Genomic DNA, 26,195 nt, shown 5'->3' with positions numbered 1-26,195 from the left:
ATATCTTCACATCTCAGCATATAACACAGATTATCATACCACGTCATAGCTTCTTACATGCTTTTACAGCAACTGGTATTCCAAGGTGGTCCCCCATCCAAGTACTAACCAGCCCTAAACCTGCTTAGCTTCCGAGATCTGACGAGATCGGGCGTATTATTTTTTTTTTTATATTTTATTATGAAAACCAGACAATTTTACATAATTTCAATCATCATTAAAGGGTGAACAATTCACCCTTTTACAAAATCAGAAAGAAAATACAATAAATCAACAATTAAAACACTCACCTAATCCAATTAATAATTAAACACAAGTTTTCCATTTGCTGAAATTCTAATAAATGTACTCCCCCACACAAATTCTTTTTCAAAGTTGCCCCCACCATATCTCTGCATTATCTCTATATTTCCCTCCAACATACTCTTAAAAAGTACCTCCACACTCACACATTTCCCTTCATAATGCCCCAAGTTCCTTCTTAGTCTTACAGCATATCGAGCATGACTTAAAACATAATTAACCAAATTAAAATTCAAAACCTTACTTTTCCCATTAATACCAAAAAGAAAAAATCTCCTCCATTCCACCCCATTAAAAATCTCCTCCCCCCAATGTTTCACTAAAAGCTCCTTTAAAAACTCATGAAAACCTCTTATTCTACTGCATTCAATGAAAAAGTGCATAAAGTTTTCCACCTCTATATGACAAATGTCACATTCTCTATTAATATTTCTGTTGATTTGATGTAAGACCACATTAGTAAAAATCCTATTATGTTTTATTTTAAAATCATTGTCTTCACATTCTATGGAGTTCCCCTTTACATTAACATTCCTCCATATTGACTTCACATCCAAATCTACAAAAACCTCCGACCACACTTTCTCCGAAGCAGGCACTCTTATCTCTTTTAAAATACATTTACTATAGACTGTTTTAACTTTCAAGCCTGACAAATCACATTTCACTCCACCACTTTCATACAATAAAACCGGCAAACCCCTGGCTCTCTTAACCGCCCCTGTATTTATTAAAACACCCCACTCCTTCGGAATGCACCCTAAAATTCTCTTATACATATTTTCTACTGTAGTTTTGCTTATTTCATCCTCAACCTCAACAACATTGTCATAAATCGCTTGTACCGGTAGAAACCCCGGCCTGACCTCATACAGAATATCACCAATCTGTCGCATCCCAGCTCTCATAAAATATTTACAATACAACATTGTATTATTATATTTGATCTTTGGATTCAAAAAGATAGGCTGATTTAAAATATTTTCCAAACTGTTACATTCATAAGAAATGTGTGGTAAAACCTGCCCCCAAGCCTCGAAAACTTCCTTATAAAACAAAGGTATATTTCCCAACATTTCTTGTTTTACACTCATTAATAAACCATTATCCCCTATCCTCCCAACCTCCTGCAAATACTCTGCAAAAAACTTTTTCCACCCGTAATCTAATTCCCCATATAAATACTTCCGAACCATTTTCACTCTTATTGCTATTTTCCTCACCCTTAAATCCACTAACTTCAAGCCCCCCTCCTCATAACCCGCAATCAATGTTTTAAAAGCGATTTTCGCCCCCTTCCCCTCCCATAAAAATTCAACTAAAATATTATTCATTTCAATTAAAACCCATTCTGGCACATCTAAGACATTCATGACGTGAATACAAATTGACATCAGTAAAGAATTTATAACAATAACCTTCCCCTTTAATTTTAACAACCTCCCCTTCCACATATTTACAACCTTTCTGACTTTATTTATCACCCCACTCCATGTCAAATCCCTAGCTTCTTTTTCTTTTACACCTAAAAAACTCCTAACACCTTAAAATATTCTTTGGCCTCATTAAAAGGAAAATTCCCCTCATTTACCTTCCCAATATACATTACAACAGACTTTTCCATATTAACTTTAGCTCCTGATGCTCTTCCATATACTTTAAAACCTTCTATTACCCTTTTTACACTGTCCTCATCTCTAACTGTTATAGTTGTGTCATCTGCATATTGGTGAATCAAACTAAATCCCCCCTGTGGAGTCTGTACACAATTAATAAAATTATCCTTCTTAAGAAAAGCCGCTAAAGGCTCAGCTGATAAAACATACAATAAAGCAGATAAAGGACATCCCTGTCTCACAGATCTCTCCAGAGTAAAAGAATCGGTTAAAACCCCATTGCATTTCACCCTACTTTTTGCATTTCTATATAATAATTTAATCCACCCTATTATTTTATTACCAAAGCCAAATCTTTCCAAGACCCTAAACATAAAATCATGTTCTACTCTATCAAAAGCCTTATTTAAATCTATGCTTAAAACAATACCTCCTATCTTATCCCCGTTCATTTTGTGTATCACGTCTCTAATCATATTAATTGTGTCAGCTATATCTCTCCCAGGAACACTATAATTCTGTGTTGATGCTATAATATCATGTAAAACTCTCTTCATCCTATTCGCTAAAATTTTGGCTAAAATCTTGTAATCCACATTTAATAAACTAATTGGCCTATAATTTTCCAATTTCACCTTACTCCCTTTGTTTTTATATAAAATAGTTATCATTCCTGTCACCATTGATTCTGATACACAATCATTCTCCTCCATATAGTGATAAACCTCCAATAAAATAGGTGCTAAAAGACTTTCATAAACTTTATAAAACTCTGCAATGATACCATCTACACCAGGGCTCTTATTCACCTGTAAACCCTTTATCGCATCCATCACTTCATTTACTGTAATCTTCCCATCACACATCACCTTATCTTCTCCATTAATTTTCACCTCCACACTATCTAAAATCTCCTGTACACACCCCTCATCCACCTCCCCTTTTTTAAATAAGTCCTTATAAAAACTCTGCACTGTCTCTAAGATCTCTACATAATCATCTACTACTTCCCCCTTTACATTTTCAATCTGTCTAAGATATGTTCTTCTTTGAGTACTCTTCTCTAATCCAAGAAAAAAAGAAGTGCATTTCTCCCCCTCCAAAAAATACTTTGCTTTGCTTCTTATAATGGCCCCCATACACTTATCCATGTCATATTTACTCAATTTTGCTCTCAACTCTAAAAACTTTTCTATATTATAATTAGGTTCACTGTCACACTTCCCCATTTCCTCAACCAATTTGGCTCTCAACTCATTTTCTTTTCTTTTCATCCTGCCTCTCTTTTGCCTTGCATATCTTATACTAAAACCTTTTATTTTTTCCTTAACCTTGTCCCACCATACACACTTATCCTCCCCTTTCTGCTTATCCTCCATTTCACATATTATCAAAGATTTAAGTTGTTTACAATAATCCTCATCCCCCAAATAACTCGCATTCATACACCATGTACCACCTCCTATTCTTTCTTTGTCTAAACCCACCGAGAAATTTAAACATGCATGATCACTGAGTGTTGTAAATACATACTTAACATCTTTCATACAATCCCTTAAATCTTCTTTAACTAAAATCAAATCTATTCTGGTTTGTTTTAACTCCCCCTAAAACCACCTGCCTTCTAGAAAATTCTCGTTTATCGGGATTGTCATCTCTCCATATGTCAATAAGTTTTTTCTCAACCATCATTTTCTTTAAAACCCCTCTAGATGCATCATTTCTAAAAGCAGCTCCCCTTGTCATATCTAATCTGTCCAATTTCACATTAAAATCCCCCACCACGATGCAATTTCCCACACTCCATCGTCCCACTTCAACAAATAAAACCTTGCGCTCTATTTCATTATTTGGCGCATAAACATTTATAATTCTAAACTTCATATCCATATACTCAAAATCTAAAACTAAAATCCTCCCATTATTATCATCATGTACATGTACCACTTTATCCACCACATCCTTTCTCACTAGAATAGCAACCCCACTAGAATTCCCTCTACCATTATTAACAAAAATAAAATCCCTCCATATTTGTTTTACTTTCAATACACAATCATTGTCCCAATGCGTCTCTTGTAGGCATAAGATATCCACATTCTTCATTTGAACTATATTTTGAAATTTATCCATCGTCCTTAAACCATTTACATTTAGGGACACAAACTTAACCATTTCAAAAAATAATAAAATGAAAAGAAATACCTTCATTGTCCTCTACTTTTTGTCCTGTTTCTTTCCTCTTCTATCCTTCTTCTCCCCCGCCGTCGCTTTCCTCTTCCTGTAGCTTTCCCTTAGTTTTTCTACCTTTGCACCTTCGTCCGTATCAGATATCTCCTCCAAGCCCATTTCGTCCAACCAACTCAAGTTCTTTACTCCCACATCCGTTGTGCTCCCCGTATCTCTCTCCGTCTCTGGTATTGTCGTCAAACTCAAACTGCCCTCCATGTCTTCACCCCCTGCGGTACTCGCAGGGCCTGAGCTTTCCCCAAAAATCTGCGCGTCCCCAGTGCCTCCACCCAGCCCGATCCCCCCTCCTCCTGTAAACTCCCTCTTCTCATCTCTGAGTCCAAGCTGCTCCCTATTTCGTCTGCCTTTTGCTCTTCCATCTCTCCACCTTCCTCCACATCCTCTTCCCCATCCTCTTCTTCTCCTCCCGGTGATACATCAGCTTCCATTAAGAGGTCCTGGCTCTCCTCCTCACTTACAACCTCTCCACAGTTGCACTCATCGGTTCCCTTCCGACATCCTGCGCAAACTGCCCTATCCCTCGCTCCAGCACATTCCCTCGCATAGTGTCCCTGGTTTCCGCACTTAAAACACCTAAAGTCAGGGCAGTCCTTTAAAATATGTCCAGGTTGAATACACAGGCGACATACCCTAACCTGCTTGTCATGAATCACCCTGAAATATTCACCACCCTCCATTGTCTCGAACTTAGTGGAATACGGCAAGGACTGCACGGTGTCCGTGAACTTTACCTTACAGTATCTTGTCCCATCCACGATTTCCGTACCCGGCCAGACTCTCCTTCTGATTTCTGAGACCGCAGCTACACCCCAGATCCGCAGTTTATCCAGTATAGCTCCGTCTTCGATATAAACTGGCAAATTCATAAACGAGACTATGAGTTCGTTTGCCATCATATCTCTCGCCATTACCTTCGTGTTCTTAATCATGAACCCATCCATTAAACACTCTTTTCCATTTTCATCCCCCATCGTGACTTCGTATTTCCTTTCTCCTTTTATTCTGCACCCCACCACCTTTCCGCACACATCTTTAGTTGATCTTAGTAATTCCATCGTCGTTATCTTGTCTTCTCCCATCAATTCCACTGCCACTGTTCGTTCCTTGCCGTATTTTGAGCCACCTTCAGGTCCAAGTTTTGTCCGTTGCGCATTGCCTTTGTCTTTATCCGTTCCATTATTCTTTGCCATGTTGTCCGTCATTAACCAAACAGAAAAAAAGTCTCAAAAAACTCACCCCCAAGCAGCAGAACTGCAAGGGGGGGGAAAAAACTAACTAACCTTAAACTTAATTGAATTCAAAATCAAACAAATGTCCTTCAATAAACTAAGAAACTCAAGCAAATAGTTCTCTCCCAAACACTCACTTACAGCTTAATCACCTGCACCTGTCTCACTCAACTCACCGGAAGGGCGTATTCAGGCTGGTATGGCCGTAAGCGTAGGAACAACTCTTGGTACACTATATGAAGACATGAACAAAATGTATCAGTGATTAGTATTTCCGTGCAACTTAATGAACCGACTAAAAACAAATGATGAATGTACTTTCTATATTTTGAGGGAAACACACTGTCTATTATTTAATTTGATCAGGTTAGGACAGCAAATACAAACTGCATTTAGTCCAATAAAAATACAGGATATTATTAGGGTGATAAATAAATGGCTGTTGCTCCATGACACATATATTTTGAGGGAAACGCACTGTCTATTATTTTATTTGATCAGGGCAGGGCAGGGCAGCACATACAAACTGCATTTAGTCCAATAAAAATACATGATATTATTAGGGTGATAAATAAAAGGCAGTTGCTCCATGACACATATATTTTGAGGGAAACGCACTGTCTATTATTTAATTTGATCAGGGCAGGGCAGCAGATACATACTGCATTTAGTCCAATAAAAATACAGGATATTATTAGGGTGATAGATAAAAGGCAGTTGCTCCATGAAACAAGTGTACTCTCTAGTGGAACAAAAAGCTTACAGCACCTGGTATTCCCAGGCGGTCTCCCATCCAAGTACTAACCAGGCACAATCCTGCTTAGCTTCCGAGATCGGGTGTATTCAGGATGGTAAAACCGTAAGCGAGTGAACAACTCTTGGTACACTATATAAAGACATGAACAAAATGTATCAGTGATTCGTATTTCCATGCAACTTAATGAACCGACTAAAAACAAACGCTGAATGTACTGCCTATATTTTGAGGGAAACGCTTTGTCTATTATTTAATTTGACCAGGGCAGGGCAGCACATACAAACTGCATTTAGTCCAATAAAAATACATGATATTTTTAGGGTGATAAATAAAAGGCAGTTGCTCCATGACACATATATTTTGAGGGAAAGGCACTGTCTATTATTTAATTTGATCAGGGCAGGGCCGGGCAGCACATACAAACTGCATTTAGTCCAATAAAAATACATGATATTATTAGGGTGATAAATAAAAGGCAGTTGCTCCATGACACATACATTTTGAGGGAAACGCACTGTCTATTATTTAATTTGATCAGGGCAGGGCAGCACATACATACTGCATTTAGTCCAATAAAAATACAGGATATTATTAGGGTGATAAATAAAAGGCAGTTGCTCCATGACACAAGTGTACTCTCTAGTGGAACAAAAAGCTTACAGCACCTGGTATTCCAAGGAGGTCTCCCATCCAAGTACTAACCAGACCCAACCCTGCTTAGCTTCTGAGATCAGACGAGATCGGGTGTATTTTTTTTTTTTTTTTTTTTATTATCAAGAAATTCAATTTTTTACAATATTTACAGTACAATATTACAAAGAACAATACAGAAGACACTAGCCTAACATAGGCAGGTGAACAATTCACCCCCTATCAAATCAAAGAACCCAAAGAAATAAAAATACAAAAAAAACGAATATACAAAAAAACCCAGACATGACTAAGACATAACAAATTCCACCCACAAAATAGGCAGATTAAAAGCAACCCCCTATCAAATAAAAATAAACAAAGAAAATATTCAAAATACTTCCTTCAAAAATTATAAGTGATTCCTCCACCATCCACCTTTTCAATCAACCCACTCCCCTCAACAAAATGTTCATCAAAATCTTCCATCCCATAATTAAACAACATATCCATGTGTTTACTAAACAGTGATATAAAAATACCCCACACCTTCACCCTCTTTCTGTCAAAAAAACCATAATTCCTCCTACAAAAAATAGCATACCTCACAAAACTCAAAACAATATTCAACAAGCACACATTAACACCATCACATTTACCAGGCACTCCAAATAACACAAGTTCCTCCCACACATACTTTTTCAAGAAATCACCCCCCCAGTTTTTACTTAACATTTCCTTAACTTTACAAAAACTATATTTTAATTCCTCACATTCTATAAACAAATGCATAAGAGTTTCTGGGAAACATCCACATATATCACATTCCCTTTTTATTTCACAATTAATTTGATGTAACACCACCTTTGTAAATATTCTATTGTGTCTTAATTTAAAATCATTATTTTCACACTCCTTACTATTATATTTTACATTTAAATTTTCCCATATCTTTTTTTCATCCAATTCCGGAAAAACTGTTTTCCAAAATTTTTCAGCAGCCGGCCTTCTATAACATTTTCCTACCATTACTCTATACAATCTTTTCACTGGTATAGTAGATACATGTACTTTCTTCTTACTGCTACCAATGAACAAATTAGGAAATACAAACAGATTTTCTCTTTCAACTTCACTATTTATTAAATCCACTCATGCGCTTGGTATACTATTCTTTATCTTGTCATACATATTATTCACTGTTCCCCTTCCCACCTCTTCATCCCATTCCTTGATAATATCAAAAATAGCTTCTTCAGGTAAAAACCCTGGAATTACCTCATATGTATAATCTTTTATTTGTCGTAGACCTGCACTCCTAAATACTTTATTATACAAAACTTGTTCTTTGTTCTTGATTTTCTCATTCAGAAATATAGGTTGATTCATAATCAGGTCAATATGACCACATTCATAATATACATTAGGCAACAACTCTGCCCATGCATTTAGCACCTCTTTATAAAAATCTGGTACCTTTTCAAACATTTTCCTTTTAAGCCCCATCAATAAACCATTATCTCCACATCCACCACTCTCCTCTAAGTAGACCTTAAAGAAGTGTTTCCAGCCATAATCTTCACTGTCATACAAATATTTCTTTACTGTTTTTATCCTAATAGCTTTTCTTTTGACATCTAAATCTACAAGTTTTAAACCTCCATCCACATAGTCAGCTATCAATGTTTTCTGAGATATTCTAACTCCTTTACCATCCCATATAAAATTAGACACCACATTATTCAATTCATTTAGCACCCACTCAGGCATGTCCAGGACTCCCAAAACATACACAAATTTAGATAATACCAAAGCATTTGCAACAATTACTTTACCTTTTAACTTTAATTTTCTATTTTTCCAGAAATTCAACGTTAGCTTGACTTTATTAAGGATCCCAGTCCAACTTATATCTTTTGCCTCTTTCTCCTTTACGCCAATGTTTACTCCCAGCACTTTAATAAAATCCCTTGCTATCTTGAATGGAATCTCACACTTATTTGCATTGATATCCCCAACAAACATTATTTCAGTCTTCTCTATATTAACTTTAGCACCCGATGCCTTACCATATATATCTATGATTCTCATAATGCTTCCAATGCTTCCTATATCCTTCACAGTGCAAGTAGTGTCATCAGCGTACTGATGTACAACACTGATACCACCACCTGGGATTCCGACACCCCTTACCTCTTTATTGCTATTTATTAATGTAGCTAACGGTTCTGTAGAAACACTGTACAACAGAGCTGACAAAGGACAGCCCTGCCTTACTGACCTCTCTACAGGGAAAGTATCTGTTAACACTCCGTTACATTTGACACAACTTTTAGCCCCGCTATACAACAGGTTGATCCAAGATACAAACTTTGGCCCAAAACCAAACCTCTCCATAGTCTGTAATAGGAAGCTATGCTCCACTCTATCAAAAGCTTTGTTAAAATCCAAACTTAATACTATACCGCCTTCATTTTTCATTTGATTAACAACATCTCTAATTGTACAAATTACATCTGCAACATCTCTTCCAGGTATACCGTAGGCTTGTGTTGATGCAATAATACTCCCAATCACCTTTTTCATCCTATTCGCTAACACTTTAGTCAATATCTTATAATCCGAATTTAGAAGACTAATAGGCCTATAATTTTCTAACTTTAATCTACTGCCCCTATTCTTGAATAAGATCGTTAACATACCACTTGACATAGACTCAGGGATTTCCTTATTGTCTTCCATATAATGAAACACCTTCACTAAAATGGGTGCCAAAATATCTACAAAGACTTTATAGAACTCATTTGTTAAACCATCCAAACCCGGACTTTTATTGCCTTGAGTGTTAACAATTGCTTCCTTGATTTCCATAATCGAAATCTCTTCATCACACATCATTCTATCTACCTGAGATACTTTGGCACTAATTGTATCCAACACTTTTTCAACACACACTTTATCTACATCATTCTTTTTGTAAAGATTTCTGTAAAAGGATTCAACTGTATCTAAGATATCAACAAAATCGTTTACCTTTACACCTTTTTCATCTTCCAACTCTACGATGTAACTCTTAGTTTGTTTTCTTTTTTCACTTCCCAAAAAAAAGGATGTACATTTCTCTCCCTCCAAAGCGTACTGTGCCCTACTCCTAACAATAGCACCCAAACATTTATTTTTTTCATAACGACCCAGCTCTGCATGGATTTTCAAATAGTTCACAACATCATAGTCTGGATCAGTATCAGCCTTTTCAAGTTCATGCAACATCCTATTTCTAAGCATTGTTTCTTTCTGCTTATCTAACCGGTTATGATTTCTAGCATACCTAATACTCCTGTTTTTTACTTTTCCTTTCACTTCCTCCCACCATAAACACACATTCTCTTTTAACAGTACATTAGACATTTCATCATTAATACATTCAACAATTTCATTTCTATATCCTTCCTCCTTTAACAGACTGGCATTTAAACACCAGACACCTCCCCCTCTCCTCTCCACACCAAAACCCATTTGAAATGACATTACTGCGTGATCACTATATGCTGTAAAGTTATATGACATCTTCTTAACATGCTGCACCAATTCTTGTTTTGCTAGACATAAATCAATTCTGCTTTGTTTTAATTCCTTTAGCACCACCTGCCTTCTAGAAAACACTCTTCTGTTTGGATTTTCAGCCCTCCATATATCTACTAGATTCTCCTCATTCATAAGTTTCCATAATGCATTTCTAGAAGAGTCATATCTGAATCTAGCACAACTAGAGGCATCCATTCTACTACACCTCACATTAAAGTCTCCTATCAGTATACAGTTTTCTGAGCACAGTGTTTTTAAGTTGTGAAACATTTCTCTCCTTTCAGATTCAATGTTTGAAGCATAAACATTGATTAAACGAAAAACTACATTTTGCACTTCAAATTCAATTGCAATAAGTCTGCCATCATTGTCAGCATATATTTGTTTTACATTTTGAACCACATCGTTTTTTATCAAAATAGCCACACCACATGTTTTATCACTTCCATGACTACAAAAAATTAAATCAGACCATTTACTCTTAATCTCCTGTATTTTGGAATCTGTCCAATTGGTCTCTTGAAAACACAACATGTCTGCCTTAACAGACACTAAAACCTGCTCAAATTTGCTCATGTTTCTCAAACTGTTACCATTTAGGGATGCGACTGTAATCATTATTAATGTGTGCAGAGGTATAATCAGAGCAAAACAAGTCCTTTCGAAACCTACTTTTTATTTTTTCCAAATCCCATCATCTCCCTAGTTTTCGACAATGACCTCTTATTTTTTGCAAACAACTGATGATCCTCACTATCTATTTCATCCTCCGTCTCCTGATTTGGAGCGGCAGGGAAGCCTTTTGAAAAGTGCGCTTTAACAGTGCCAGTGACTTCAGTGGACCCAGCCCGCTCTTTGGTGTAATTTTTACACACGCTTGAAACTGGCTCAGGCACCTGAGAAGCACCTTGCACCATCTCTACCTGTGTATGTATTTCACCCATCATGTGCAAGAAGCTTACAGCACCTGGTATTCCCAGGCAGTCTCCCATCCAAGTATTATCCAGGCCCGATACTGCTTAGCTTCCGAGATCGGGTGTATTCAGGCTGGTATTGCCGTAAGCGAGGGAATAACTCTTGGTACACTATATAAAGACATGAACAAAATTCATCAGTGATTCGTATTTCCGTGCAACTTAATGAACCGACTAAAAAGAAAGGCGGAATGTACTGCCTATATTTTGAGGGAAACGCTTTGTCTATTATTTAATTTGACCAGGGCAGGGCATCACATACAAACTGCATTTAGTCCAATAAAAATACATGATATTATTAGGGTGATAAATAAAAGGCAGTCGCTCCATGACACATATATTTTGAGGGAAACGCACTGTCTATTATTTAAATTGATCAGGGCAGGGCAGGTCAGCACATACAAACTGCATTTAGTCCAATAAAAATACATGATATTATTAGGGTGATAAATAAAAGGCAGTTGCTCCATGACACATCTATTTTGAGAGAAACGCACTGTCTATTATTTAATTTGATCAGGGCAGGGCATGGCAGCACATACAAACTGCATTTAGTCCAATAAAAATACATGATATTATTAGGGTGATAAATAAAAGGCAGTTGCCCCATGACACAAGAGCACTCTCTAGTGGAACAAAAAGCTTACATCACCTGGTATTCCCAGGCGGTCTCCCATCCAAGTACTAACCAGGCCCAATCCTGCTTAGCTTCCGAGATCAGACGAGATCCGGTTTATTCAGGCTGGTATGGCCGTAAGCGCAGGTATAACTCTTGGTACACTATATAAAGACATGAACAAAATGTATCAGCGATTCGTATTTCCATGCAACTTAATGAACCAACTAAAAACAAAGGCTGAATGTACTGCCTATATTTTCAGGGAAACGCACTGTCTATTATTTAATTTGATCAGGTTAGGACAGCAAATACAAACTGCATTTAGTCCAATAACAATACATGATATTATTAGGGTGATAAATAAAAGGCAGTTGCTCCATGACACATATATTTTGAGTGAAACGCACTGTCTATTATTTAAATTGATCAGGGCAGGGCAGGGCAGCACATACAAACTGCATTTAGTCCAATAAAATTACATGATATTATTAGGGTGATATATAAAAGGCAGTTGCTCCATGACACAAGAGCACTCTCTAGTGGAACAAAATGCTTACAGCACCTGGTATTCCCAGGTAGTCTCCCATCCAAGTACTAACCTGGCCCGATCCTGCTTAGCTTCGAGATCGGACGAGATCAGGCATATTCAGGTTGGTATGTCCGTAAGCGCTGGAACAACTCTTGGTACACTATATAAAGACATGAACAAAATGTATCAGTGATTCGTATTTCCATGCAACTTAATGAACCGACTAAAAATAAAGGCTGAATCTAATGCCTATATTTTCAGGGAAACGCACTGTCTATTATTTAATATGATCAGGTTAGGACAGCACACACAAACTGCATTTAGTCCAATAAAAATACATGATATTTTTAGGGTGATAAATAAAAGACAGTTGCTCCATGACACAAGAGCACTCTCTAGTGGACCAAAAAGCTTACAGCACCTGGTATACCCAGGCAGTCACCCATCCAAGTACTAACCAGGCCCAATCCTGCTTAGCTTCCGAGATCAGACGAGATCGGGTGTATTCAGGATGGTAAAACCGTCAGCGAGTGAACAACTCTTGGTACACTATATAAAGACATGAACAAAATTTACCAGTGATTCGAATTTCCGTGCAACTTAATGAACCGACTAAAAACAAAGGCTGAATGTACTGCCTATATTTTGAGGGAAACGCTTTGTCTATTATTTAATTTGACCAGGGCAGGGCAGCACATACAAACTGCATTTAGTCCAATAAAAATATATGATATTATTAGGGTGATAAATAAAAGGCAGTTGCTCCATGACACATATATTTTGAGTGAAACGCACTGTCTATTATTTAAATTGATCAGGGCAGGGCAGGTCAGCACATACAAACTGCATTTAGTCCAATAAAATTACATGATATTATTAGGGTGATATATAAAAGGCAGTTGCTCCATGACACATCTATTTTGAGAGAAACGCACTGTCTGTTATTTAATTTGATCAGGGCAGGACATGGCAGCACATACAAACTGCATTTAGTCCAATAAAAATACATGATATTATTAGGGTGATAAATAAAAGGCAGTTGCTCCATGACACAAGAGCACTCTCTAGTGGAACAAAAGGCTTACAGCACCTGGTATTCCGAGGCGGTCTCCCATCCAAGTACTAACCAGGCCCAATCCTGCTTAGCTTCCGAGATCAGACGAGATCAGGTGTATTCAGGATGGTATGGCCATAAGTGAGTGAACAACTCTTGGTACACTATATAAAGACATGAACAAAATGTATCAGTGATTCGAATTTCCGTGCAACTTAATGAACCGACTAAAAACAAAGGCTGAATGTACTGCCTATATTTTGAGGGAAACGCTTTGTCTATTATTTAATTTGACCAGGGCAGGGCAGTGTAGTGTCGAGTCAATGTTGCTAGTTATTGCTGATAAACAAAGGAGTCCGCTCATACTGAACCTTTGATCATAAGTTTTATTCATATCACAAGATTCCAGCATAAGTTTACGGATGTCATGACCACCCGGAGAGTGGCGTCCCAGATTGCAATGGCCGCTCTAACCTCTTTTTCGTTTTTACCCAGTATATATAATCTTCCCCAAAATATGGGTGGCTCCCTCTACTGTCCAATCCCCTGTCTTCCCTTGGGCGTCACCCTCAAAACCATTCCCTTTGACACTAAATAAACATCCCCTCAGGTTCCACTGAAAACATTAACAAAGTCATAATCTTAATACACTACATATTCCCCCCTTCGAGACTAACTAAAAGTCTCGAAAACAAAAAGAATAGGATTATGACAAGTAACAATTTATCTTATTGAGTATCTTTACCAATAAACCAAAACCATTTCCCTCTGGAGTGTAAATACCTTTCTATGAAATATGAACAAATCTTTATGAAGTGTGAATACATTTACTATGAAATATGAACAAATCTTTATGAAGTGTGAATACATTACTATGAAATATGAACAAATCTTTATGAAGTGTGAATACATTACTATGAAATATGAACAAATCTTTATGGAGTGTGAGAGTGAAAACCCTGTCTGGCAGCCTTCGTCGTTTAAATATCCATCCATCAATCAAGACAGTAAAATTCTCTCACGGCCCCTCTGCCCCAGGCAACCACCTAGGTACTCCAGATCAATTCATAAATCTTTATCAATGCATTTGAAACTATGATGCAATTAAATACACATGAAAGCCCCTGCAAACAAAACACTATCCAAAAAATATCCACACTAAGGCTGGTCAACCCATCGGACCCTACAGTGGATCTCTATCCCTGCCTAGACTCCATGTCCCTAAGCATTCACGAAATAAACAAAAACATCTAAGATCCCCACATGTATTCAATAACATCAAATATCATTCTACAAAAATTAATACCTAAGAATATGACACAAATTATGTATTACACATGCAAATATGTCTATATTTCATTGCAGACACTGGAATGTAGTCCACTACACTTCATCTCCTCAGCAGTGTCGATCCAATGCATCGTTGATGATGGAATCGGAACCTTTCCACACCTTCCTTGTTCCATCTCCTCCAGTCATTCTCCTTTCATATTGTCCCTTCATATTGTCCTTGTTTGAGTATTTCAATCTCTACATATTCCCCCAAATGCTTCTGGAAGAAAAGAAAAGACCAAACAGTATCTTTTGCAAAACAACACTTTCAAATTAAAACATCAATATCAACTAAGAATATAAAAAAATGATATATAAATGATGTATGAATCACATTATCCTATTTCCCCCCTTTGATTCATAACATCATACTAAAATCACACTAATATTGAAAAACATTTTTTAAATGATCTAATAATCAAAAAGGATATTTATCCATCAATACTCCATCCAGTCCCACTTGTCCCTCTTCATCCAGATCAGGAACAGTCAACAACGGCATCTTAGTGTTGTCTCCAGGCATCACAACTCCAACCCATCTCAATATCATATCCTTCTCAAAGGTCAGTAACAAAGTACAAAAGAAAAACATATTTGACAGAAGATTAAACCCTCTTATCGTTTCATTTGCCAAACCCTTCAAGGTATAGGTAATATTATCAATATGATCTTCCCAAATTTTACACCATACCATGGAAAAAGTCCCAGTCCCAACTTCTCTCCTAGACTTATCCTCCAATGGTAGGCTTCAATACTATTAAATGTCGCCATGTCTCTTTTCACCCTATTTCCAAACCTAGATTCAGATTTATCTGTGTCCGGTGCGACCCCTCTTTTAATGGTAAAAACCTCATATGGAAGCTTCAACGTTGACATGTAACAACATCCTGTCCATCCATAGGGTAAGAATATATACAGTGGGGAAAACAAGTATTTAGTCAGCCACCAATTGTGCAAGTTCTTCCACTTAAAAAGATGAGAGAGGCCTGTAATTTTCATCATATGTACACGTCAAATATGACAGACAAATTGAGGGAAAAAAATCCAGAAAATCACATTGTAGGATTTTTAATGAATTTATTTGCAAATTATGGTGGAAAATAAGTATTTGGTCACCTACAAACAAGCAAGATTTCTGGCTCTCACAGACCTGTAACTTATTCTTTAAGAGGCTCCTCTGTCCTCCACTCGTTACCTGTATTAATGGCACCTGTTTGAACTTGTTATCAGTATAAAAGACACCTGTCCACAACCTCAAACAGTCACACTCCAAACTCCACTATGGCCAAGACCAAAGAGCTGTCAAAGGACACCAGAAACAAAATTGTAGACCTGCACCAGGCTGGTAAGACTGAATCTGCAATAGGTAAGCAGCTTGGTTTGAAGAAATCAACTTTGGGAGCAATTATTAGGAAATGGAAGACATACAAGACCACTGATAATCTCCCTCGATCTGGGGCTCCATGCAAGATCTCACCCCGTGGGGTCAAAATGATCACAAGAACGGTGAGCAAAAATCCCAGAACCACACGGGGGGACCTAGTGAATGACCTGCAGAGAGCTGGGACCAAAGTAACAAAGCCTACCATCAGTAACACACTACGCCGCCAGGGACTCAAATCCTGCAGTGCCAGACGTGTCCCCCTGCTTAAGCCAGTACATGTCCAGGCCCGTCTGAAGTTTGCTAGAGTGCATTTGGATGATCCAGAAGAGGATTGGGAGAATGTCATATGGTCAGATGAAACCAAAATATAACTTTTTGGTAAAAACTCAACTCGTCGTGTTTGGAGGACAAAGAATGCTGAGTTGCATCCAAATAACACCATACCTACTGTGAAGCATGGGGGTGGAAACATCATGCTTTGGGGCTGTTTTTCTGCAAAGGGACCAGGACGACTGATCCGTGTAAAGGAAAGAATGAATGGAGCCATGTATCGTGAGATTTTGAGGGAAAACCTCCTTCCATCAGCAAGGGCATTGAAGATGAAACGTGGCTGGGTCTTTCAGCAAGACAATGATCCCAAACACACCGCCCGGGCAACGAAGGAGTGGCTTCGTAAGAAGCATTTCAAGGTCCTGGAGTGGCCTAGCCAGTCTCCAGATCTCCAGACCCATAGAAAATCTTTGGAGGGAGTTGAAAGTCTGTGTTGCCCAGCGACAGCCCCAAAACATCACTGCTCTAGAGGAGATCTGCATGGAGGAATGGGCCAAAATACCAGCAACAGTGTGTGAAAACCTTGTGAAGACTTACAGAAAACGTTTGACCTGTGTCATTGCCAACAAAGGGTATATAACAAAGTATTGAGAAACTTTTGTTATTGACCAAATACTTATTTTCCACCATAATTTGCAAATAAATTCATTAAAAATCCTACAATGTGATTTTCTGGATTTTTTTCCCTCATTTTGTCTGTCATAGTTGACGTGTACCTATGATGAAAATTACAGGCCTCTCTCATCTTTTTAAGTGGGAGAACTTGCACTATTGGTGGCTGACTAAATACTTTTTTTCCCCACTGTATGCTTTATCACCACAAACCCACCAAATATCTCTAAAATTCACAATAGTCACATTGCCAGGCAAAATCTGATCTTCCACCATCAAAGTCCTGCTGTTCTTACTAACGGGAACATAAAAAGTAACATTATATTTCTCATCTCTAACCTTATGTTCATGCTTACCCAAAGTCATCATATAATCATCACAATCTGATATTCCCATGAACATACCCTTTCCATCATATGTTTTATTAGAACCAAAACAACTTTTAGCCCTCACTGGTTTCACCTCCAATGCTTCAGGGTTTGCTGTTAACTGATTTTCCTTCCCATCTAACAAATTCACATAGGGTAATTCATTTAACCAAGAACACCTAAACCTAGGCTTAAACAAATGTTTTGACAACGACATTATTTTATCTGTTAATGATTGTTGCTGATACAACAGCCATGAAAGCAAAAGATTGACACGTACTTGATAGAGGTTGAGCGACCGTCTCTAAAATGGAACCCCACGTGCCTGGTGCTGGAATTCTCAACAGACATGGACCCTCAAGATTCCTCACTGATCTTACAGAATGAGTTAACTGTTGGAACCAAAGATTCCTACCTGCCCATTCATCTTTAATCTTCAAAACAGAAGAATCAAATCCATATGCCTTCCATTTAGTTTCTCTTTTCCCTAACGAGCGGTATTGATCAGATGTATCTTCTGATGTTATGTTGAAATCAAAGAACTCATCCTGTACCTCCATGATAGTATCTTGCACTATTTTAGATGAATCTATATTCTTCTCTACCACCATCTGCTCTCCTATTTTACCCCTATCCTTACTACCATTGACAGCACTCTCCATCCGTACCATAAACTCCTGAGTCACTCTTGCTACATCCTTTAATTTCAGAAAAGTTGTTGTTGGTGTCTGTGTCATACTTCCTACATTTGTTATCGCCGTCGTACCATTAATCCCTTTCAAAGTTACCCTTAAAGTAGTTGATTTAGTTGATGTATTAACACCCTTAACTACTTCTAGTGGGAAAGCTACCGATATCCTCTGTGTATTATTTACTGTTGGAGTGGCTACTGTAATATACTTCTCCTGAACTCCTTCGGTGACTGTGGAAGCTTTAACAGACTTCAACTCTTCCATTATAAGCGTCACTTTACGAATTACATAGCCTTTTAACCAATAATTCTTAACCGGAACAAATGTTAATGCTTGCACTAGATAAGTACACATATATTCTCCCTGATCTTTCTCTGTAACATTACGCAAAATAAGTGAACAATCACTCATAACCCTCTTCCACTGATTTATTCACAAAATCCTTTTACCACCAATTTTTAGAATATGTGATCGGGAAGTCCCCACCTGCTTCTGACTTCTTTACACACAGACTTGGCAAACGACTAAACATCTTTTAGCCTAGTTTGAAATCTCTTGGTGTAGGAATGTAACCCAGAATAAATCACCCCTTTTAACTTTATTCTTCAGACAGATTGTCTAATAGGCAGTCCAATAGATTCCCAAAAACCCTACTCTTTTAAAATCTTCTACCAGACAGCCGTCTAGTGTACATCTTATTGTACAGTTCAATTTACACAATGCATCTCTTCCCAACAATGCAATAGGTATATGTTCTAATACCAGTATGTGTATTTTAATTTCTCTTTGATTTTTTTATAGCAGAGCTCAATTGGTTCCTTAAGAGTAATCAACTGTTTTACTCCCTCAAATCCTATCCTAATTAGTTAATTTTACATAGTGAGATGTTTAATCTCTTTAGGCTCAACACAGATAAAAGCTTTTCCTCTATTCACCATCACTTCTCATAGTCCTTTTTATTTTCACTTCAATTGTTGGATATTTTTCTTCCTCTCCCTAAATCGGTGCTATCAGCTGACACCCCCTTCGGATCTTCTAGGCACTCTAGAATCCTTGCTCCTTTAAGGGTTCACCTGGAGGACAGGTGATCTTCACTTGCTCCTTTATCTTCCTCAGAAATTTCCTCTGTTGTTTCCTCCTGGCGCATTGCACTCACAGGTAAAGTGACCAACCTGTCCACAATTATAACACGCTTCTGAAAGTTGCTGGAAGTGTGGCTGAAACCTTCCTCCTTCTTCTAAGCCTTCTCGTCCTCTTCCTCTCCAATTCTGTGTCTGTCCAGAAACTGGCTGTGGATATGAAACAACTGGTACTGCCCTTGGTGGCTGGTACAATTGAGATTGACCTTGTTCAGTTGAAGCTATAGCAGTGATTGTTGATTTGGTTCACTCTGATTCTTCATAACCAAAGCTTTTCTTCTCCTTCTTCTTCTCCACCTTCTTCTTCTTCCCCAGTTGTATTTGATCAAGTTTTCATCCATATTTTTTTGACAGTCTATGATTAAGGTAAGAGTAGGGTTTAAGGTTAAGGTTTAGGGTATGGACGTCCCAAGGAATCCCGGATAGCATTAACACTGCCCAGGCCGCCCCCCCTTCAAAAAAAAAAAGCCTTCAGAAAGTATTCACATCCCTTGACCTTTTCTGCATTTTGTTGTGTTACAGCCTGCATTTAAAATGGATTAAATTGAGATTTTATGTCACTGGCCTACACACAATACCCCATAATGTCAAAGTGGAATAATGTTTTTTTATTTTTATTTTACAAATTAATTTAAAATGAAAAGTTGAAATGTCTTGAGTCAATAAGCATTCAACCCCTTTGTTATGGCAAGCCTAAATAAGTTCAGGAGTAAACATTTTTCCACTACAAATATACAGGTGTCTTTCCAAACTCAGATGCCGGAGAGGAAGGAAACCGCTCAGGGATTTCACCATGAGGCCAGTGGTGATTTTAAAACAGTTACAGAGTTTAATGGCTGTGATAGGAGAAAACTGAGGATGGATCAACACCATTGTAGTTACTCCACAATACTAACCTAAATTACAAAGTGAAAAGAAGAAAGCCTGTACAGAATAAAAATATTATAAAACATGCATCCTGTTTGCAATAAGGCACTAAAGTAAATCTGCAAAAAAAATGTGGCAAAGAAATTAACTTTATGTCCTGAATACAAAGCATTGTTTGGGGCAAATATTGTACAATCCAGGTGTGCAAAGCTCTTAGAGATTTACCCAGAAAGACTTACAGCTGTAATCGCTGCCAATTGTGATTCTAACATGTATTGACTTAGGGGTGTGAATACTTATGTAAATGAGATATTTATGCATTTAATTTCCAATACATTTGCAAACACTTTGTCATTATGGGATTCTATTTCGCTTTAGGGATTATGCTAGTCACTCAATGGGATATCCTTTCGCCTGGCGGTAGGATGAGTCGAGATATTAATATCAGAGTAATTCCGTGTGATGCGCGTGCTCCCACCCCCTATAAATACCTACCTCTTTTCTTCCGTCGGCTAAGCAGGTGAGTGAGAAGTGGAAGAAGACTCTGTAGGTGAGTTTTTCGTTGAGTGTGTAGAGTATACTCCATTCTGGGCGAAGCTTGCTCCTCCCAGGAGTGCGCTGCAGTGTTTTGTCGTCTGTTAAGTTTTTTTCTTACAGGTCGACACCGTGCTATGAAGTAGGGTGAACGGGTTGGGCCAACCTGTTCACGGCGCGAGGCTTAGTTGTCTTGTCTGTCCGCCTGTTAGCCTCCCGGCTAATTGCGTTACCTGTTGCTTGTTAGCTTCAGCTGGACCCTAGTCTCTTCTCTCTGGAGATTGAGTTTGGGTACCGCGCCTACCCAGGCTAGGGGAGACTCTGTGTTCTAGCTCTAGCTAAACACAGTTGCTCTCCAGAAGTAGGACGGGTGATCGCCGAGTCGCACCTTAACGTCCAGGCTTCACATCCTAGCTAGCATACTCCCTTACTGGCTGGAGCTGCAGCTGTTACCAGAGTGAGATTCAAGGCGCTCGCCTCACTAATCTCGCGAGAGCTGGCCAGTCTGTTCTCAGGACCTCTCCTCACACTGTTGGTTACTGTGTCAGTAGTTTGGCTCCTCACATCCATACCTTTTGGGGATTGTAAGTGGAATTTGAGTGGAGTTCTTGAGGTCTTTGGTCGATCCTGTCTGGGCCATCCTTAAAGTATGATGTACGCAGAAGCCATTTTAGCATGTTATGATGAAGCGCAGGATGGTCCGCTTGGCAGCCATCCACTCATGGCAAGGTTCCTTAAGGGAGTCTGTCGATTACGCCCCTCAAGAGCCCCCTCAATTCCCGATTTGGATCTGGTTCTTGGTGGATTATTCAGACCTCCCTTCAAACCGTTAGACGCTATAAACTTGAAACATCGCTCAAGACAGCGTTTCTGGTGGCATTCGCCTCTACCAAGAGGGTTGGCGAGCTCCATGCTTTGTCTGTTAGTGATGAGTGTTATCGTCTAGGCCCGGGTAAGGCGAGCGTTACTCTGCGGCCTAATCCTGCCTTCCTACCAAAGATCCTGCTCCCAGGTCACATGAACAGGGAAATGGTGCGAACAGCCTTATCCACCTCCCTGCCCCCTGGGGCTCATGATGTTGATGTACGCGCTCTGTCCTGCTTTAAACTTACTCTTGAAAGTTGTAATGGTAGAATGCAGAAGGTGCAATTTAGAAATTCGGTGGTGCATCATCAGTTCCTCTTGTCATGTTAGTCATTGCATACGTTAGAGCTATTTATAATTATACATTTCCAGATCAACTAGCCCATGTCAGCTACAGTTTTATATACTGAACAAAAATATAAAACGCAACATGTCAAGTGTTTGTCCCATATTTCATGAGCTGAAATTAAAGTTCCCAGAAATGTTCCATATGCAAATTTGTGCACAAATTTGTTTACATCCCTGTTAGTTAGCATTTTTCCTTTGCCAAGATAATCCTGACAGGTGTGGCATATCAAGAAGCTGATTAAACAGCATGATCATTACACAGGTGCACCATGTGCTGGGGACAATAAAAGCCTACTCAAATGTGCAGTTTTGTCACACAATACAATGCCACAGATGTCTCAAGTTTTGAGGGAGCATGCAATTGGCATGCTGACTGCAGGAATGTCCACCAGCGCTGTTGCCAGATAATAGATTGTTCATTTCTCTACCATAAGCCGCATTCCAACGTCGTTTTAGAGAATTTGGCAGTACGTCCAACCGGCCTCAACTGCAGACCTCGTGTATGGGGTCGTGTGGGTGAGCGGTTTGCTGATGTAAATGTTGTGAATATAGTGCCCCATGGTGGGGGTATGGGCAGGCATAAGCTACAGACAACTAACACAATTGCATTTTATTGATGGCAATGTGTTGAGTACAATGTACAATGCATTCGGAAAGTATTCAGACCCTTTCACTTTTTCCACATTTTGTTATGTTACAGCCTTATTCTAAAATTGATTTTTTTTTCCTCGTCAATCTACACACCATACCACATAATGTCAAAGCAAAAATAGATTTTTTGACATTTTTGCAAAAAAAAAGAAACTGAAATCACATTTACATAGGTATTCAGACCCTTTACTCATGACTTTGTTAAAGCACGTTTGGCAGCGATTACAGCCTCAAGTCTTCTTGGGTATGATGCTACAAACTTGGCAAACGTGTTTGGGGAGTTTCTCACATTCTCTGCAGATGGGGAGCGTCGTTGCACAGCTTTTTTCAGGTCTCTCCAGAGATGTTCGATCGGGTTCAAGTCCAGGCTCTGGCTGGGCCACTCATGGACATTCAGAGACTTGTCCCGAAGCAACTCCTGCGTTGTCTTGGCTGTGTGCTTAGGGTCGTTGTCCTTTTGGAAGGTGAAGCGTCACCCCCAGTCTGAGGTCTGGAGCACGTTTTCATCAAGGATCACTCTGTATTTTGCTCTGTTCTTTCCCTCGATCCTAACTAGTCTCCCAGTCCCTGCCGCTGAAAAACATCCACACCGTATGATGCTGCCACCACCATGCTTCACCGTAGGGATGGTGCCAGGTTTCCTCCAGACATGACGCTTGGCATTCAGGCTAAAGAGTTCAATCGTGGTTGCATCAGACCAGCAAATCTTGTTTCTCATGGTCAGAGTCCTTTAGGTGCCATTTGGCAAACTCCAAGCGGCCTGTCATGTGCCTTTTACTAAGGAGTGGCTTCTGTCTGGCCACTCAACCATAAAGTGCTGCAGAGATGGTTGTCCTTCTGGAAGGTTTTCCCATCTCCACAGAGGAACTCTGGAGCTCTGCCAGAGTGACCATCGGGTTCTTGGTCACCTCCCTGACCAAGGCCCTTCTCCCCCGATTGCTCAGTTGTTTGGCCAGGCGGCCAGCTCTAGAAAGACTTGGTGGTTCCAAACTTCTTCCATTTAAGAATGATGATGGAGGCCACTGTGTTCTTGAGGACCTTCAATGCTGCAGAAATATTTCGGTACCCTTCCCCAGATCTGTGCCTCGTCACAATCCTGTCTCGGAGCGCTACGGATATTTCCTTCGACCTCATGGCTTGGTTTCTGTTCTGACATGCACTTAACTGTGGGACCTTTTTATATAGACGATGTGTGTCTTTCCAAATCCTGTCCAATCAATTGAATTTACCACAGGTGGACTCCAATCAAGTTGTAGAAACATGTCATGGATGATCAATGGAAACAGAACGCACCGGAGCTGAACTTCGAGTCTCATAGCAAAGGGTCTGAATACTTATGTAAATAAGGCATCTCTTTATTTATTTTTAATTACCAACAACTGTCATTATGGGGTGTTGTGTGTGTGTAGATTGATGAGCAAAACAATTATTTAATACATTTTAGAATAAGGACGTAATGTAGCAAAATGTGGAAAAAGTCAAGGGGTCTGAATACTTTCCGAATGCACTGTACTTCCATTTGCTTCCCACTGCTGTCACTGACGTTGTCTGATTTAATCAGGCTGTAATACACAATTGGTATACAGCCTTAGCTAGCAGTTTGTAACTGGCTAATGTGATTCTCCATTAGCCGTAACAGGTTAGGTACTGTTTAGCGTAGCACAGAGAATTTTCGACCAAACTTAACTTGACGATAATTCCCGACTTGGAAAACAACAAATGTCTTCTAAACGTCCATATCTAGTTGTAGTGGGTTCGTTCGAATCTAGAAAATGCTCCGTTATTAAATTCAATAATTTGTTTGGCGCCATGTGTATGCCGCCATCTTGTCTATTTCAAATCTTCTCTCAATGATCGAGACAGTGTCATCATGACATGGAGCACTTTGGGGTGGACACCCACCTGTCTCAAACAATGAGAGAATATTTGAAATAGACAGTATGGTGGTGTATACATAATTGGCATAGGCATCATTAGGCCTGGGCTTCCGGGAATGCAGCCGTGAATGTTTTGGTCCAGCCTCTAACCTTTTGATGGTCAGATAATTTAGAAATTGCAGGATGTACATCTGATTTGAGTTTGCATAACAGTGCATCACTAACAAGCTAGGAAGTATGCCATAGACAAACTGAGCACAGCTTCGTGTCATGGTTTCACCAATACTTTACTGAAAACCTTGTATCTAGCCCAAACTGTTCAAAAGCTGTTTTTTTCTATCGAGAATTCGCAGGAATCATTTGATAAATTAACCATGTCCCAGGCCGTTTCAAAACCAGGCTACTCGCGGACTGCTAACTAGCCTATTTGTTTGATAACAAACAAGCTTGTTCAGTCATGTTAAATTATTACCTAATAACTGGACAGGCACAAATTTGGTTAGAGATGGCACATGGAGAAAGAGATTATGAACCCAAAAGTCTATACGTTTTATTCTAGTTGAGTGGAGTGGGGGAAAAAATGAAGACATAATTTGGGCCGGGTGTAGCCCGACGTAGATTTAGGCTATGCAATGTTCTCTTCAGGAGATTTTCTGTTTTTATTTATTTCATATTAACTGACGTAAGTCAGTGGAACCGTCAATGAGAACCATTCCTATTCCTTATGATGGGCTATCATATTATAGGGTAACTGATGTGCTTGTCAGCAAGAACAGTATTGTTATTCCTCATACTTATTTTATTCACTACTTCCAAATGTTGCTTATTTGAAATGGAATATACATGTCTTTGAAAATAAATTACAAATGCATTTTTGTAGGCATTCAGGTAGGTAGGCTAAGTCATGGATATGTTGATTGCAAACATAATGTCAAACCTATATTGCAGTGTGCTAATGACAGTGTTGATGGCGCTGTCTGTGCAGATTGGAACCTATCCGACGGCAGTGTGTTCTAAAGCCCACAACAAGCCATTCTACGTGGTAGCGGAGAGCTTCAAGTTCATCCGTCTCTACCCTCTTAACCAGAAGGACGTCTCGGACAGATTTAAGGCGAGAATGAACCATTCAGAGCCTGCCACCACTTCAGAGCAGGGATGGATTATAAGATATGTTGTGCCATGGGCTGATTCACATTAACGTGTGACTTGAGCAAACTGACTGATAATGTCAGAACAAAATCAAAGTTGAGAAACTATCACAACTGTTTCTGTATTTTCTCTCTGGTGTCTAACCAGTCTTTCTTCTCCCCAGTACAAAGCCAACACCCTGAAGACTGTTTCTAACATGTCAGAGGAACACTCCATGATCAACTACACCCCTCCCTACCTCCCACGTACCTCTTCACAGACCTGGGGGTCCTCACCCCCTCCACCATCAGCGATGAACTTATCAAACTTTATATAGAAGTGCCTTAAAACAAAAAATCTCAATAAAAAAACACTCAATGGGAGACTGGCGTATCAGTTTGGATCTCTATAGATTGTTAGTTACAAAATGTCTATGCACATAATTTTACACTGTGTACATAAAACTGTTCTGAAAGGCAATGTATTTCTCTGGGTCCTAACAGAAGAATAGATGCAAAACAGA

At 39.0% G+C, this 26,195-nt stretch overlaps 3 non-coding genes and 3 pseudogenes across 3 annotated transcripts; all 6 read right to left on the bottom strand.

Moving 5' to 3' along the window:
* Window positions 1-6,154: 6,154 nt before the first annotated feature.
* Window positions 6,155-6,263, bottom strand: LOC121583663 (annotated as a pseudogene).
* A 5,062-nt stretch (window positions 6,264-11,325) lies between these two features.
* LOC121583677 lies at window positions 11,326-11,434 on the bottom strand (annotated as a pseudogene).
* A 550-nt stretch (window positions 11,435-11,984) lies between these two features.
* LOC121583758 lies at window positions 11,985-12,103 on the bottom strand. The gene has a single exon (XR_006003614.1). It is a non-coding gene; the product is annotated as a 5S ribosomal RNA (ribosomal RNA).
* Window positions 12,104-12,513: 410 nt separating this feature from the next.
* Window positions 12,514-12,631, bottom strand: LOC121583658 (annotated as a pseudogene).
* A 270-nt stretch (window positions 12,632-12,901) lies between these two features.
* Window positions 12,902-13,020, bottom strand: LOC121583742. The gene has a single exon (XR_006003599.1). It is a non-coding gene; the product is annotated as a 5S ribosomal RNA (ribosomal RNA).
* Window positions 13,021-13,570: 550 nt separating this feature from the next.
* On the bottom strand, window positions 13,571-13,689 carry LOC121583773. The gene has a single exon (XR_006003629.1). It is a non-coding gene; the product is annotated as a 5S ribosomal RNA (ribosomal RNA).
* Window positions 13,690-26,195: the final 12,506 nt, after the last annotated feature.

The sequence above is a fragment of the Coregonus clupeaformis genome, unplaced genomic scaffold (genome assembly GCF_020615455.1).
Source record: "Coregonus clupeaformis isolate EN_2021a unplaced genomic scaffold, ASM2061545v1 scaf0407, whole genome shotgun sequence".
Lineage (NCBI taxonomy): Eukaryota > Metazoa > Chordata > Actinopteri > Salmoniformes > Salmonidae > Coregonus > Coregonus clupeaformis.
Note: the sequence above shows the minus strand (reverse complement) of the source record. Positions and strands in the feature narration are given on the sequence as shown.